The 17,024-nt window shown below is 43.6% G+C and overlaps 1 long non-coding RNA gene across 1 annotated transcript in view; it reads left to right on the forward strand.

Moving 5' to 3' along the window:
* Positions 1 to 17,024, forward strand: part of LOC140613521 (uncharacterized) — a 32,145-nt gene that overhangs the window by 4,005 nt on the left and 11,116 nt on the right. The window contains exon 2 of the long non-coding RNA XR_012014517.1: positions 16,440 to 16,658. This is a non-coding gene — a long non-coding RNA (uncharacterized lncRNA). The remainder of the gene's footprint in view (positions 1 to 16,439; positions 16,659 to 17,024) is intronic.

Consider the following 17,024-nt stretch of genomic DNA (forward strand, 5'->3'; position numbering starts at 1 on the left):
GTTGGTCTCAATATAAGGCCCTCGCCACGTGTCTGGTCTAAATAAACAGGGACTCTGTTAATAAATAGAACCACAAAAACATGCAATTTGCCTTCTGGCTTTGGCAGAAAGGCCCCAAATCGGGAAAGTGCGATGTTGAGGTACAGCTGCCTTGATGCCCCTGGCAGACTCACCTGTGACTTCGTTGCTCTCTCGGGGCTCCCCAGAACCACCGTGATGCTGTGGGCTGAGGAGGTCCCCACTTCCCTGAATGTGGCAAGGCCAGGTCCTTTTCTATCCATTGCCCTTTCTCAGGGGTCAGACAGGAGTGTCTCTTTAGCATTATTGTAGAAATCACTTGGTCCTTCACCTAAATATAAATACATACCAATTTGAGACTCTATGTGGACTTATTAATTGGAGCAAAGCCCCACCCCCACCCCTCCAAATTCACCAGTTCATAGAGCTGGGGAGGCAGTGCAGAGTGGAGGCTAGAGCCCGGGCTTGAGATTGGCAGGTGTCAAGGAGAGCTGCTCTTCAGTCGTTTGCTTGAGAACCTTTCTTAATCCATCTTGACCTCAGTTTCCTCATCCATTAAATGGGAACCAAGGCTCTGCTCTTCAGATCATCATGAGGATGAAGTAAGACTCTTGACATTGAGCCCCCAGCACAGGGCCTGGCACATGGTGGACAGCCGTAAATGTTTGCTATGATTATTACTATAGTTGCAGTGCATTGTGTGGACAACAGTGGCCAGTCAGCAAGAGGCTGACCCTCTGATGCTGGGAGGGCTCGTGCTTCTGATTATCCTTCCACTTAGAATGGAAACCAAAGCTCCTGTTCCTTTGTATGGGGCTGTTGTCCCGCATCAGTTGGTGGAGACTTCTAGCAGAAGTCTTCAGCCTTGACACTTCATTTGACATGGACTTTAGGCCAGGGTGCATATCTTTTTGTGCCGGCAAAGGCCCTACGAGACTTTTCTGTTATGCAAAATCCAAAGTGTGTGTACACGTGGCCAACAAGCACATGAGAAAATGCTCTGCATCACTTGCCATCAGGGAAATACAAATCAAAACCACAATGAGATACCACCTCACACCAGTGAGAATGGCTAAAATTAACAAGACAGGAAACAACAAATGTTGGCAAGGATGTGGAGAAAGGGGAACCCTCTTGCACTGTTGGCGGGAATGCAAACTAGTACAGCTGCTCTGGAAAACTGTGTGGAGGTTCCTCAAGAAGTTAAAAATAGAGCTACCCTATGACCCAGCAATTGCACTACTAGATACAGATGTAGTGAAATGACAGGACACCTGCACCCCAGTGTTCACAGCAGCAATGTCCACAACAGCCAAACTGTGGAAGGAGCCTCGGTGTCCTTTGACAGATGGATGGATGAAGAAGATGTGGTTTATGTATACAGTGGGATATTAGCCATCAGAAAGGATGAATACCCACCATTTGCTTCAATGTGGGTGGAACTGGAGGGTATTATGCTGAGTGAAATAAGTCAATCAGAGAAAGGCAATTATCATATGGGCTCACTCATGTAGAATATGAGAAATAGTGAAAGGGACTATAAGGGAAGGAAGCAAACTGAGTGGGGAAAAATTAGAGAGTGAGACAAACCATGAGAGACTCGGGGATCCCTGGGTGGCTCAGCGGTTTGGCGCCTGCCTTTGACCCAGAGCGTGATCCTGGAGTCCCAGGATCGAGTCCTGCATCGGGCTCCCGGCATGGAGCCTGCTTCTCCCTCTGCCTGTGTCTCTGCCTCTCTCTCTCCCTATGTCTATCATAAATAAATAAATAAATAAATCTTTTAAAAAAATGAGAGACTCCTAACTCTGGGAAACAAAGGTATGTAGAAAGTTTGGGGGATGGGGTGACTGGGTGATAGGCACTGAGGAGGGCACTTATGGGATGAGCACTGGGTGTTATATGTTGGCAAATTGAATTTAAATAAAATATTTTAAAAAATAAGTAAAAGTTTTCAATAAACATCTATTGAAATGAGAAAAAAATATATATCCAAAGTGTACTTGGAGGCAAAACTGCTTTTGCACAGCAATGTAAATAGTTGTCTTAATAGTAAGCAGATCTCCTGGGTGGCGCAGCGGTTTGGCGCCTGCCTTTGGCCCAGGGCGCGATCCTGGAGACCCGGGATCGAGTCCCACATCGGGCTCCCGGTGCATGGAGCCTGCTTCTCCCTCTGCCTGTGTCTCTGCCTCTCTCTCTCTCTGTAACTGTCATAAATAAATAAAAATTAAAAAAAAAATAGTAAGCAGAGTGGGGTCTCTGCAAGTTACTTCATCCCTCCAAAATAAGTGTATTGTCTTTTATTAAAACAAGCTTAATACTGTATCCTACAAGTTACATGTGAATGCGTTCCCATGAGATAGTAAAGCAGTAGTAATATGGGGAAAAATCCCTGTATTTCCTTTATATGTGGACATTCCCCTGCCCCCAGATCAGTCCCATACCCCCAAATCTGAAGGCGCCTTTTCAAACAATTTTCTACATGTATACCTACTGTATATATTTATCATTACAGGGATAGGTGACATTGCTGCATGTGTGTTCTTATTTTCTCTTAAACATGAACAGCATCATTTTGTAGAGAGACATATTTCATCCGTGGTTGACAAAGAAGCTTAGCGTGAGCATAGACAAGATTGACAGGTGCAGCAGATAGTTTTGTGGATATTTTTCTGCAATTTTCCTTTTTCACACAGGCGATTGCATGCCTTTGTATACGGAAACACCTCGTTCCTTTAAACTGCTGCATACTATTCCATAAAACATTCTGGAGTCTGTCTGTTGTCCTAGTGATAGACATTGAGGTTTCTGCTTTTACAAAAACCAGAGTGGTCAACATCTTTATTTTTAGATCTGCTTCCTGGGCACACGAGGGAGTATTTCTACCTAAAAGTAGAAGTGCTGGGTATGTGCATTTTAAATTTTCATAGTTCTGCCAAATTGTCTTCTGAAGGAGCTGACTGATTCATGCTCCCATGAACTATGTAGGAATGGGCCCATTGCCTCACGCCCTGATTCCTACCCAACATTTTCAAACATTTGAATTTTGCATAATATTAGGGAAAAAACACATCTTGTTTAATTTGTGCTTCTCTCATTTCGGGTATATTTTTGAGCATTTGTTCTTCTATGTCTATTGTATTTTCACTCTGTACATTGCTGTCAGTACCTTTTGATGATTTGTTATTGACATTTTCAGATCTTTTTATTGATTCCTAGGAATTCTTTGTACATTCTAGATTGAGAGCTTTTGTCTGTTTGGAAATAATGTAATTTTCTAGCCTGATGCTTGTCTTCTTTTAACCTCATGTGTGGCATCTTGTCTATACACTTTTTCTTTTGGTTGTAGTCTGATGTATTAGATTTTTCCTTGAGGCCTTTTGCATTTTGTACCTTGCCTAAGAAGACTTTCTCTTCCCCCAAGGGCACAAAATATTTTCTTGTATTTTTTTCTTTATGCTTTATAGGTTTTTGTTTTTACATTTAGCTCTGAGATATTTTTGGTTAATGATGTGAGGTTTAAAATTTAATTTTGGATCTTCCAAACAGTTACCAGTTTTTCCTGGGGGGCATGTATTGAATAGTTTAGCCTTTCTGTAGAAATAAGTCATATACTCACTTCCCAAATACATGGGTCTGTTGCTGAGCTCTCTTTTCTGTTCCATGGCTTGGTTTGTCTTTTCCAGCCCAATTTCAGAGTTTGAATCGCTCTTGTTTTATGATATATTTTGCTATGTGTTGGGGGGAAAATGTTTCTTTTCCACAGTGGATTGAGAATACTCTGTCTTGGTCTGTTTGGGTTGCTGTAACAAATTAACTATAGACTCGGGGGCTTGTAAACAACAGAAATGTGTTTCTCACAGTTCTGGAGGCTAGACGCCAAAATGCAGTGTTCAGTGAGGGTTTCTTGGTTTGTAGATGGCCCCTTTTTACCAGGTCCCCACGTGGTGGAAAAGGCGAGCTAGCTCCCTAATGTCTCTTTGATAAGGGTTACACTGTCAAGATCCAATCTTCCTCCCCCAGGCCCCTAAGGCCTTACAACCTGAGATCATTATCTTCGGGAGTAGGATTTCAACATATGGATTTGTGGGTGGATAATCATTCAGACCACAGCATTCTTATCTCTTGAAAAGTATTTTTTATTCCTGAGAAGTGTGTTATAGGTTCAACATTTGTTCAGCACTTGTCATGAGGACATCTCATGATGTGACTGGAAACCTGACCTAACGCCTACTTCATAGGTACCATGAAGATTGGGCCCAATGGCTACAGCCAGCTTGGACTCTTGGTGAAAGCCTCCCCCAGGGTGATTTTCCAGATCAAATATCTCAGACTTAGGAAGATGAGTTGTTGAGAGATTGTTCTTCCAAGTCTCTGAAAGACCAACCCCTGTGGTTAGTGGTTGAGACTGTGGGGATATTCCCATCTGTCGGTCATCCCAGGGTGAGAAGAAGGAGTCATGGGCACAGGAGACCAGAAGAGAGGTGGGAAGTGGACCTGGGATGAGGGCTGAGCTTCCCTGGTGTGGGGAGCAGGCGGGTGAGAGCCTCTTATGGGCCAGGAGCTGGGCCAGGTAGTGTCCAGTAGGGCAACCCTTCTGGGATGACCTAGCTGTGAGTCTGGAATCCTTCAAAACCCAGTGACCAGTCATAAGGTTTTCTATGTTGTCTTTTCTTTTGCTTCCCTCAAGGTTTTAAATGGCCTGGTCTTAGGTAGCGGTGTTGTAGGAAGTTGAGTTAGGGGCTTACACCTACATGAGAGCCGTAGGTGTAAGGTTGCAAGTTGCTAGTTTTACTTCCTGCCAGTGCTGTGTGGTAGCAGCACCACTATTCAAGAGAAGATGGCAGTCCTCAGACCCCAGGAGGTGGCCAGGCACAGAGAGAGTGGGGAGCAGCCCCCAGCAGTCCCTAACACCTTTCTTCCAGCACCAGCCCGACACTCTCAAAAGGAGGAAATCCGGAAAATGAGAGGCCAGAATTTGGGTTATATTTGTATGACAGGAAATAGGAGCCTGATATCTTTAGGTTCATTAAGATAATTGCTGCAGAACTTAGAGTAAGGCACAGGTCTCTATTGTTTGGAGGCCAGCTTATTCACAGATTTACTACTTCCCAAGAATGATACTAAGGCTATACATTTAAACTCCAATGTGGGCCAGTGTTTCTCCACCAGGGATGATTTTTCTGCCTCCCCTCCTCACTCCAGGGATATTTGGCAACAGCTGGAGACATTTCTGGTTGTCCTGACTGGGGGTGGTGTGTACATCTAGGAGGTAGAGGCCAGGGATGCTGGTGGATATCCCACCGCCATCAGAAGCACAGGAAGATTTATCCACCCCAAAATGATAGTGATAGGATCCCGAAACCCTGACGTAGGACAACTAATTTCCAGTTTTCTTGCTTTCTTTTTCATTTCCAGAGAGTGACCACCTAACCCTCAGCAACTTCTTTGCCATGACAGGCTTCTTTCCTCGCACAGAAAGCCAGTAAGAGTGATCATCCATCACTATGAGTTAAACCCAAAGTCTTTTCCCTTTCAATGTATGAAAGCCAAATTATGTAATTGAATGAATTTGTAGAAGCAAAGAAAATGGATATAGTTCTTATGCAATAATCAAGTAATATGGTTGCCTCTTTCTCTTGCTTACTCTATTAGGATGCCCATGCTAGATAGCTGTTATTGTTCCCAGCTTCTAGATAATAAAAGTGAGGCACAGAGTGGAAACAAAGCATGGCGCCCTTCCTCTGGTTTTGTATATTCCACAGTTAGCAAACACCTGGCCATGGTCATTGCATAGGTTGTGTACTGCACAATTGTGCCACTTTTAAGGGAGCACCATTCATTCACAGGACAGACATCGTAGATTTATTGTGATAATTTTCTAGGCAGATGGCACAAAAGTGGCTTATTCTAACAAAATCAGGACCATGAAGCTATTTTCTAACAGAAGTAAAGTTTCTTCAAGGAAGTATGCCTCTCCTGATGCTCATGAAAGTGCTAGATGGACTAGCAGGAAGGAAGGGGGTTATTGATGACCCTTTGTATATGTGAGCAGTTAAGATGGGAGCTGTGTTGGGAAATAGTCTGCCTTGTGTGATGGAATAAATAGAACAATCTTGGTATCTAAATTTGGTTGTTCATACTTCTGTTATGGTTTAAGTCATCCTAAGCTTGGCTTGGAGGAGGAGACATTGACATGTATATCAGTTTATAAATTTGGCAGCAGGAGGTGCAAAGAGAGTCGTTTCAATTATGGATTGACCCATGATTGATTTAGCAACGCGTGTGGCCTAGTGTGTAATCAATGCTAAGGAATGGCAGGTGCCGGACTCTTAGGGGGGTGAGGGCAAACGTTGGAGCATTGATCAGCTGATGAGCTCCAAGTGGGCCCCATGCGGGGAGCATCAAATCCAGGGAGAATATTGTGAGAGTGACAGGATCCCGTGTGCGAACAGAGCCCACCTGAGCTCTCGTCCCGTGTAGCTGTGTAACCATCTCTAACATACAGACACTAAAACAAACAAACAAACAAAAAATACAGACATTACTTTCGAACAGAATTGCTTTGTTCTAACTTTGTTCTGAATCTTTAGTGTGTGCCACTTCATGCCCCTGACTGCTTCAGTTGAGAAGGCTTTCATTTTTCCACCTACGCAAATACCTTGGCATTCACAGACTCTGGCTAAACAACAACAAGAAAAGTCTCTTCTAATGCCCAATAGATACTCAAGTTTGCAAGGGAGGTGGGCTACATAAAGGATTTGCAAACCTCATTTTCTAATTGGCACAAGAGTGGTTGATGGACTGGCTTCATCTGGCCCCGTGCCAGGGACATGGACTCAGTAGTTGCTTTTGCCAGAAGCAGACAGTCAGGGAGACAAGTGTGCAGCCAGGGATCAGAGAGCCCCTGAGAAGGTGCTGTTGCGACGTGTGGGAGACAAATGCAGGCCAGGGCTGCTGCCTGCTGCTGGGGCAGAAAAGTGGGGGCTGCGGGAGAAAGGCGGTGAGGGAGGGGGAGGCCGAGACTGGCCCGTGGCCCCACCTTGCATGGGGGACAGTGGCCTTCTTAAGTGAGAGCCTTGGGCCACGTAGACAATAATTCCCTCCAACAAAGCCCTTAGTGGAAAATAGGCGAGTCACGAGGGGATTTGGAATCAGGAAAGGTTTGAAAGTGTTACACAATGTCTCCAAGATGAAAATCTACAGCGAGAGAGAACAGGAGCATAATACTGTGTGTTCTTAGGCAAGTGGCATATTTCTTTGAGAAATACTTTTTTTTTTTTTGAGAAATACTTTTTACTAAGAACGAAGCTGTAAAATTAGGGCTCTGTTGATAGGAACTCATCAGGTGACAAACTTGAACTTCCCAAGATCCTTTAGCCATCTGGCCGGTGTGTCTAGAAATTGCACCCGACTGTACGGATCAAAGGGAGGTGTGTGTTTGTGGTTTACTCTGATACTCCAACCCTGGGCTGTTTGCAAAGGCAATTAAACAGATTTTTCATCCTAGGTAGGATGACCACATGGCTGAGTTTGCCTGGGGAGTCCCGGATTATACAAAATTATTAATAGCTTGTCCTTTCGGTCTCAAAAGTGTCCTGGTTTTGGTGATAAATTATATGGCTACCTTAATTCCAAGTGATTTAGTGTGGACTTCTTTTGCTTACTCTGTGAATCCTCAGTGGCCAAAACGGATGCTTCTACCTCAAGGATATTTGCCCACATGCGCGTTCTGTCTTTTTGAAATGGTTGTATCTTTTCCCCTTGCATATAAAGCAATTTTTACTAAACATTCGGAAGAAAAATAAGCAGCCTAAATGAGTTACCACAGACATAGAACTACCTGTTAATATTTTGTTATCTGTCTACATAACTATATCTAGACCTATCTATTTATCTGTCATATATTTATATATATTTTAGGTCCCACTCCCCAAACTAAATGACTTTACTCAGAGTAGCATTCCATAATATACCTATGTAGATATGGATACTACATGAAATTATATATTTAGAACTATATAATACTGTAGTCAACATAAATAGTTGAAATCATTCTTTTTAAATAATCACTTTTTTAAAAAGATATGTATATTTACATCCTTTTTAAGTAATTACTTTTTTAAAAGGATGTGTGTATTTATATTAGAGAGAGGTCAAGTGGGAGGGGCTGAGGGAGAGGAAGAGAGAATCTCAAGCAGATTCCACGCTGAGAGTGGAGCCCAATGTGGGGCTCGATTTCACAACCATGAGATCACTACCTGAGCTGAAACCAAGAGTTGGATGCTTCACTGAATGAACCACCCAGGCACCCCTTTCAAATAATCACTTTTAAAGACTGCATTGTATCCTAGTAGATGGCTATTCTTAAACTATAATGTATTTAAATCCTCAATTCAGGGCATTTAGGTTGTTTCACATATATATATATATTTAATGTTAATAATATATATTATTAGTATTAATAATATATATGATTGTTATAATAAATGTCTTCTATAGCTAAATCTTTTCTCACATTCATGGTTATTTGGGATGCTTTCTTATAAATGAAATGGATATGCATTTAAAAATTTTAATTTCTTGGGATCCCTGGGTAGCTCAGTGGTTTAGCCCCTGCCTTTGGCCCAGGGCGTGATCCCGGAGTCCCGGGATCAAGTCCCACATCAGGCTCCCTGCATGGAGCCTGCTTCTCCCTCTGCCTGTGTCTCTGCTCTCTGCTCTCTCTCTCTCTCAGTGTCTTTCATGAATAAATAATAAATAAAATCTTTAAAAAAAATTTTTAATTTCTTAAATTTGGCCAGCATGTGTGAAAATTCTCAATCCCTGCCTCACCTGTGCCTTTGATCTTTTTCATCTTTCAGCCTGACAGGAAAGAATTTCATCTATTTATTTCCATGGCATCTCTGATCATTGATGATTCTTACTTCTTTTATTAGTAAGTTACTCATTTTTCTATTAAAGTGTTCACCTTCCTCTTATTTAATTATGAAGGCTCTTTATATGTTAAATAAAGTAAACCTTTGTGTTAGAAATTGCAAGATCTTTTCCTGATGTACTATTTGTCTTTTGATTTTATTTCTGGTGGATTTGTGTGTGCGTATGCATGTGTGTGTAGATTCAGAAATCTTTTCTTTTTATAGTTAGACCTATCAGTCTTTTCCTTTGTGAAGGAAAGACTGTCCTTTTTTTAAGGGACCAAGTTTTCTTTCTTTTCTTTTTTTTAGAAGAGTTTATTTATTTATTCATTCATGAGAGACACACAGAGAGAGGCAGAGACACAGGCAGAGGGGCACCTGATGCCGGACTTGATCTCAGGACTCCGGGATCACACCCTGAGCTGAAGGCAGATGCTCAACCACGAGCCACCCAGGCGTCCCTAAAGGACCAAGTTTTCAACAGAATTAACCCATGAAATTTTTATAATCTGTTCTGGTGCTCTCTCAAACCCCTTGAGCTCCTTGTTTCAAACTCACCAGTGCGGGCATTGTATTAGATGAGATACAATTTTGTTTCCATTTCTCCAGTTCAGGCTATTTCCCAGAAGGGGTTCAACCCTTTCACAAACTCACAGATAAGTTACTGCAAGTAAGAACTGGTGATATGCATTCTTTTCCTCAACCACAGGACATGTGTGCCTCCCTTCATGAAAAGCCATAATGGGAATTAGAAAGGACTAGTTTGTTTAGATTCTTTGCACAGTGAATCATCACTGCCCCATTGATAGGCTTTATAATTGCCCTGATGTGTTCTCAGGAAAACTGTGCCATCAACCCCAGGTCCTAATTACTACACAGAGCAAGAAATGCCATGGCGTGTCATAGCTCCCCTGAAGCAAGCAGCTTTCCATGGAATGGATGTCCCTGTGCTTCGTGGCAGCACTACCACTCTGATGAGGAGGGCACTAGAGGCAAATGCACATCTTGTTCTAGGTGGGACAGTTGTGGGTGAGCTTGTATCTGGGCTTCTCTGCTGGCATGCTGGGCTGAACCACATGTGTGCCTCAATCCCTTCTTCATCTTTCAAGTTAGACCTGTGCATCCTGCTTGCTCCTTGGCCCTCTCCCGGGCCTGTTTGGCCCTCTCGGTGTTTATTCTAGGGAGCAGGGAGAGAAGAATCTCCTCTTCCACTTACAGACCTCATGGAAATCCACTTGGTCATCCTCAAGCCCACTCCCCTTTCACCCCAAGTCCTTCCTGCAGGGTGATGGAGGGGGGTGCTCAAGGGGTTCGAGGGGTTGAGTGTAAGACCAATGATCACCACCATCCTGATGATAAGATACGGTGACCCACCTCCATCCTCAACTGTCAGAGCTTTTCCTCTGCTGCTTAGCAGTGGGGACGCCTGGGGCCCAGAGGCAGTCTCAGGATACTGAACCCCACCAACTGACAGCTTCTCAAGATAACCCTCAAGAATACCTCAAGAGTCATGGTGGGAGCCTGGGGATGCAGACCAAGGTCCTACATCAGCAGGCCTTTGCTCTCTAGCTTTGCCAAGGAATTATTAATGCATAATATGTGCAATAAGTGTAGAGTAACTTGCTCTATCAGCAGGGAAATCAGGTTTATGGTGCCACTCTGGGAGCCAGACTAGGGATCTGAAAATAGTTTTTACTATGGAATGACCCTAGAATGGATTTGAGCAGCCTTCCCCAGAGGCTATACTTTTATGTAAGGTACATCAGGGGTCCCCTCCATTTGGGAAAGGCACACTAATTTTCCTGATGCCTCATTAGTGCCCTTTGGTCTCTCCCTATTCTCTTATCTAGTATCACAAAAGCCGAAGAACTAATTTGGCTGTAACACAACCCTCCTCAGAGTGCTGGAGAGGGAGAGAAACCAAATGTGAGCACAGCCCAAACCCTCTTTAGTGGGCAAGGCTCATTTGTAAATAATTTTAGTCTTGTTACCCATTCACTAATCATATATCCTTCCCGGTGGGTATTGGCAGCATGTCAGATGGAGCTCACTTATGAAAAGATGCCACAGTTTCCAAACCCATTCTGGCTTCTCGAGAATCTGTGCATTGGGGAAACCAGCTATACTAAAGGAACTATAGGCCCGTTTTTCTTTTTTCTTCTCCCTTTGAGGGCTGGGGTGGAGAGTGGTAGAGCAGAACAATATCTATGCACTTATTAATTCAGGAAACATTTCCTGAGCTTTCCTCTGTGGCAGGCGCTACCAGAGGAGCAGGAGAGAGAAATCCCAGACACGTGATGAGTCCCCATTTTGCAAAGGCATTTCTCAGAGTTGCTAATGACATCTGCAGGGGGCTGAATGGTGGCCCCCAAAGATACTGGGTGCTAATCCCTGAAACCTACGAATGTAGAATGTACTGCCTACCGTAGTGAGTGGTCAAGTCTTACAGATGTGATTGAGTTAAGCATCTTGAGTTAGAGAGATTATCCTGGATTATCCAGTGGGCCCGAAATGCCATCACCTGTCTTCTTTTAAGAGGGCGATTTTACAAGGACACCAAAAGGGGAGAAAGGGATGTAAAGATGGAGCAGATAGAGATTGGGCCTTGAAGATCGGGGTGATGCAGCCCCAAGCCAGGGAACACCAACAGCCACCCGAAGCTAGAAGAGGCAAGCAACAGATTGTCTCCGAGAGCCCCCAGAGGAAGCACTGCCTTTTTAACATCTTAATTTTGGACTTCTGGCCTCTGGAATTATGAGAGAATACATTGTGGTATTTTAAAGCCCCCCCCCCCCAACTTGTTGGGGTAATTGGTAATTTGTTACAGCAGCCCCAGGAAACTAATAAAACATCCTCACAGATAAAATGAGGACAAGGGTCTAGAGAACAGTTTTCAGGCAAGTGGAGTCACAGGTGTCTATCTGACCCAAGTCTGTTTATTCATCCTCTTGGCAAATATTTATTAAGTAAGTACCGTGTCCCAGGTACAGGAGATAGAGCCAAATAAGGCTGACAATGTCCCCACTGACTTGAGGGTAGAGGGAGAGAGCAGGTTATAAAGAGGTAAATAAGAAATATGATCCAGGTCACTTTCGCTATTGCTAAGTGCTTTAAAGAAAACAAAACAAGGTAATGCGGAGTTGGTGGGGGGAGGTATTTTAGATTGGGCAGTAGGAGGACCTTTCTGATGAGATAACCTTAGAGCCGAGCCCTGAATATCCAGAAGGAGTTACCATCCGGACAAAGCTTTCCAAGTGGAAAGAGTTGCAAGTGCAATGGCCCTGAGGTCAGAATGAGTTCAATGTGCTTGGGCTTAATTGTGCACAGAAAGACCAGGCTCTTCCAAGTCAACGTGGAGAGCCACCTCTCACAGAGGGCTGCCAGGTTCTGTTGGGGGCTCTGTCCTTGTAATTTTCTTTGTTTATAACTAAATTAGAAGTAAACATGTAAGTCATCTAAATCAAGCGTAGGTCACATAAAGCTAGTAGGACTTATATTTCGTTAGATGTCAGGGTTTGGGCTTTAAAATACCTTGACAGATGTGAACAAAACTCTAAAGATAAAATTTGACAGGTACAAAAATATAAAATTATTTGCCTAAATCAGTACTGGTGTGAAGGCCCTAAATCTCAATATCCACAAACAACTTGATAGGCCAGCTAGAAAAGGGGGAGAGACTTCTACGACTTTCTACAGCATGGAGTACAGCTCGAGAGGGGAGGCAGCCATCGGTCTGTTTCTGGAGTGTTGACTGGGTGCCACATTTTACGGGGCCACAGAATCAGTTCGTTCATTCATTCATTTACTCATTCAGTGGATGAATGTTTGGTGAACACCTGTGTTCCTGGCTAGGCTGTGTGGAAACAACATCGAATGGGGTGAAAGCATTTGCTGACCTCAGAGTGCTCGCATTCTAGGGAGAAGAGAGACACAGTAGATCTAATTATGTAACTGTTATCTTTTTTTTCTCCGTATTCAATTTTTTTCAGATTATAAACTGTGGTAATAAAATAGCAAAATCAAACATCACTGAAAGGGGAAGGAAAGGAAAGGAAAGGGAAGGAAAAATTAACTCATCCTCCTGTTAACTCATCCTCTTTTACCAGAGACAGCCACTGTCAATAGATTCGTGCATTTCTCCAAATTTTAAAAATACAGCTGTCAGAGCGGCTGCACCAGTTTGCATTCCCACCAACGGTGTAAGAGGGGTCCCCTTTCTCTGCATCCTCACCAACACCTGTTGTTTCCTGACTTGTTAATTTTAGCCTCCGAAACTAATAATACACTATACGTTAATTAAATTGAATTTAAATTTAAAAATACAGTTGTCACACACATATTTTAAAAATATGAAAATGGAATCATACTCTTTTTAATTTTTTTTTCACCTTGATAGACCTCCTGATATCCCTCCACATGAATACAAAGGGATCTACCCAGTGCTTTTAAATGGCCAAGTAATACTCTATTTCATGAATGTACCACAGTTTAGTGTCTTTTTGATATGTGACCCATTTCCACTTTTCACTGTTATGAACAATGTTACCACAGAACTTGTTCTGCATAACCTTTTGCATCAACTGGCAAGAGTATTTCTTTCTAAAGGATACATTTGCGGAGGTGAAAATGCCTGGTCAAAGGTCTGAAACATTTAAATGACAGTTGTTGCCATATTTCCTACCATTCAAATGGACCGTGAATGGGAGTGCAAATCAGAGTGCATGTTTTCTTGCAGCCCCAACACAGGATTTTATCAATAATCATAATCTTTGCCTGTCTGACAGGCTGAAGACAATGCTATCTTGTTTGCACCAACCATGTCTGGCCTACAACTGAGATAACGGTATGCAGGGATGTGCAGGTCACAACCGCTGGGGCCTGAAATTGACCAGGTGGGGTGTGGTGAAAGGTGACAAAGTGCAAGTGCAAAGGCCCTGTGGGGAGGGTGTGCCTGGCCCGTCAATAGGACTGGAGGGGTTCCCAGGGGAGCAAAGAGCAGGGAGCAAGGGAAAGAGTGAAGAGGAAGCAAGAGCCAAACCTTGCAGGGCCTTGAGGTTCAGCTTATGGGTTTTGGTCCTTATGCCAAGAGAAACAGAAGCCAATGGAAAGTCTTGAACAATCTGACATGACTGGACTGGCATTTTGCATAGATCCCTCTGGCTGCTGTGTGGAGAACAGATTAGGAAGTGAACAGAGAGTGCAAGTGAAGAGAACATGAGGTAGCTCTTTGGCTTCCAGGTAGGAGATGGTGGAGGGCTGCCCTGGGATGGAACTGGGGTTGGGGTGGAGGCCCGAGTGGGTCTACCCTGGAAAGAGTGGGCAGACTTACTAGTGACTTAGACCGGATAGGATTTGATAGGAAGTGATGGGAATTGAGGCTCGCGTTGCCTCAGGTGGGGAGTGTGGCATCCTGGAAGACTCCCCGGCCAGTTGGACAGGCTGCTTGAGAGTTATCGTTAGGATAATGTCGAAGGAACAGGCAAGGATTAGCCTGAAAGGTGAAAATCCAGAGGAGAAAGCTGCTTTGAGGAGCAGTCTGTCTGCTGAGTTGCTTTTCCGGCCGCGGCTCCCCCTGAGGCGGGCTGACCCTGTGATTCCGCCATGTTGGCCACGGCCAGTTGGCCTGGGAGAGTGCCAGAGCCACGGCCGTGATGTGGTCTGGCGTGAAGCCCGTGTGACGGGGCGGTGTCAAATGGAGCTGACGACCTCCTCTGGGGAGTCTGAAGGACCCAAGCGAGTGAGAACATCTGGAATTAGGGATTGGGAAGGCCACACAAGGAGAGGGCAGAAAGTGGAAGTCGTGAGGCAGGAAGAGGGAGCTGGAGCAGAAGTGGCGCGAGGACCTCAGAGCACTGGAAGGGACTGATGGGCCTGGCCTGCGTGTGGCCAGCGGGCAGATCCAGGCTTGCTTTCCTAGCTGTGAGGCTAATTAGCAAGGTGACCCCGAACAAGTCAGTGACCTTCTCGAAGGCTCTGTTGTGTCTCCTCAACTATGAAATAGATGCCATAATATCTTTACCTTCACCTTGTAAGGATTAAAGAGACACACAAGAGAGTGAAAGAAGGTATCTGCAACATGGAACACCACACCAGAGAACCAGGATCTAGAATTGGGAAAAAATCTACAAATCAATAAGAAAAAAGACTGCCAGCCCCATGGACAAACAAGCAAAAGGCTTGAACAAGAGGATTGAGCATGACTCAAAAACATGGAAATACAATCAACCTCATTAATGAGGGAAATACGTTGAGGTTCCTTATGCAACAACAACAGATGAATCCCATAAATGCAATGTTGAGCAAAAGTCGTAAGATTGAGATGAACGTATGAAGTAGGAGTCAATGTATTTAAAGCTTTAAAAACCTAGGCGTTAAAACTATAATTAAATACTACACATGCATATCAGATTGGCAAGATTTGAAAAATCTGTTAATACCAAGTGTTGATGAAGAGCATGTGGAGAACCAGAAACCTCATTGCCGCTGGTGGGAATGTAGATTAGTATAACCATTTTGGAAAACACTTCAGCATTCTCTAGTAACCTGAAGACATGCACATTGCACAACCCAGTCATTCTATTCTTGGATATACACCTCTAAAAAGAACTTCTCATATACCACAGAATATATATACGAGCTTGTCTATGACTTTGTTCATAGCCTCATGCTGGAAACAACGCAAAGATCCGTCGACTATAGGATGAATAGCTGGATTGTGATACAGTCACACGATGGAGTACTATACGGCACCAAAAAAATGAATGAGCTATGCTGTGGGGAACAACATGAATGAATCTTACAAACACAATATTGAATGAAAGAAGTAATAATACTATGTGACTTTATTTTAAAATGTAATAATTGGCAGCACTAAACTATATATGATGGAGTTTATATTGTGTAGCATATATTGTTGAGCAAACTCTAAAGAAAATTAAGGGAGTGATGATTATGAAAGTTGAAAGACTAGTTGCTTCTGGGGAGAGGAGGTTTCTGGGACAGACAGGAATACTTGGGGCAGGGGGATCCTACGGTGCTTGAAGTTATTCTACTTCTTGACCGAGGAGCTAGTGTTTGCTTTGGGATTGTTCATTATACTGTACATTTGTTTTGAACACTTTAATCTAAGAGTATTTTATTTCACAATTTAAACAGGTTTAAAAAAAAGATAGCTAACACTTGTAAAATGCTTGGCCCGGTGCCTGGCCCATATTAAGAGCTCAACAGATGGCAATTTTATTTACTGTTATAACCCAGTTGTTAGAGCCGCATTGTATCCTAAGCAACCTTCCAGCTCCTGGATTGAGCGCTAGTCTCCAGGACGCCTGGCTTTGAGGTGGAGATTCTGGACTCCTCTATCTCCCAGGGTGGCCTCCAGATAAATCTCGTTGCTTAAGACAGCACTTCTCAATTGATGCGTGGTGGTTTACTGCATTGCCTCAAACATTACCAAAGTGTGCTGCCAAATTTTGGCAAGATGTAAAACTTTTTTTTTTTTTTTTTTAGTGTCTCTGTTGCTATGCAATTCCAGAAAATGAGATTGCTGAATTGAGCACCACGTGATGTGGTGTACAGCCAGAGCCCAGCCTGCTGCTGGTCAGAGCTCAGAGGTCAAAGGTGGAACCTGACAGCAAGCTGGTGCCAGAGAAATGAGGACACGTGAGAACTTGGCCTGCTGCGAATCCATCAGGGAAGAAGAGCCACACCCAAACAGTGCTGATTCAGGTGAATCCCAGGATAACGGTGCCATGAAACCCTTCAAGTGTGGGGCCCTCACATCTAGTATTCCACAGAAAAGTTGATAGTCACTGATTGAAGGAAATCTGAGAATGTCTCTGTTCCTTACAAGCCTAACAAATGGAGCCGCCATTCCATAATTATGGGAGGGGTTATTGTGTCTAATAGCTAATTAGAAGAACAGCTAATAAATTATGGGGTGCTAGTCATACACCAGGCATGGTGCTAACATTTCAGCAATTCGGTAACTTGCTGAAGCTCACACAGCTGTTAAGGGCTGGAGTCAGGAAGAAGGGTCATTCTTAATCTCTCGTTCTAGAAAGAAGGCATTAACCCAATGGTTAATAGTTAAAT

This window comes from Canis lupus, chromosome 21 (assembly GCF_048164855.1).
Source record: "Canis lupus baileyi chromosome 21, mCanLup2.hap1, whole genome shotgun sequence".
NCBI classification, from domain to species: domain Eukaryota; kingdom Metazoa; phylum Chordata; class Mammalia; order Carnivora; family Canidae; genus Canis; species Canis lupus.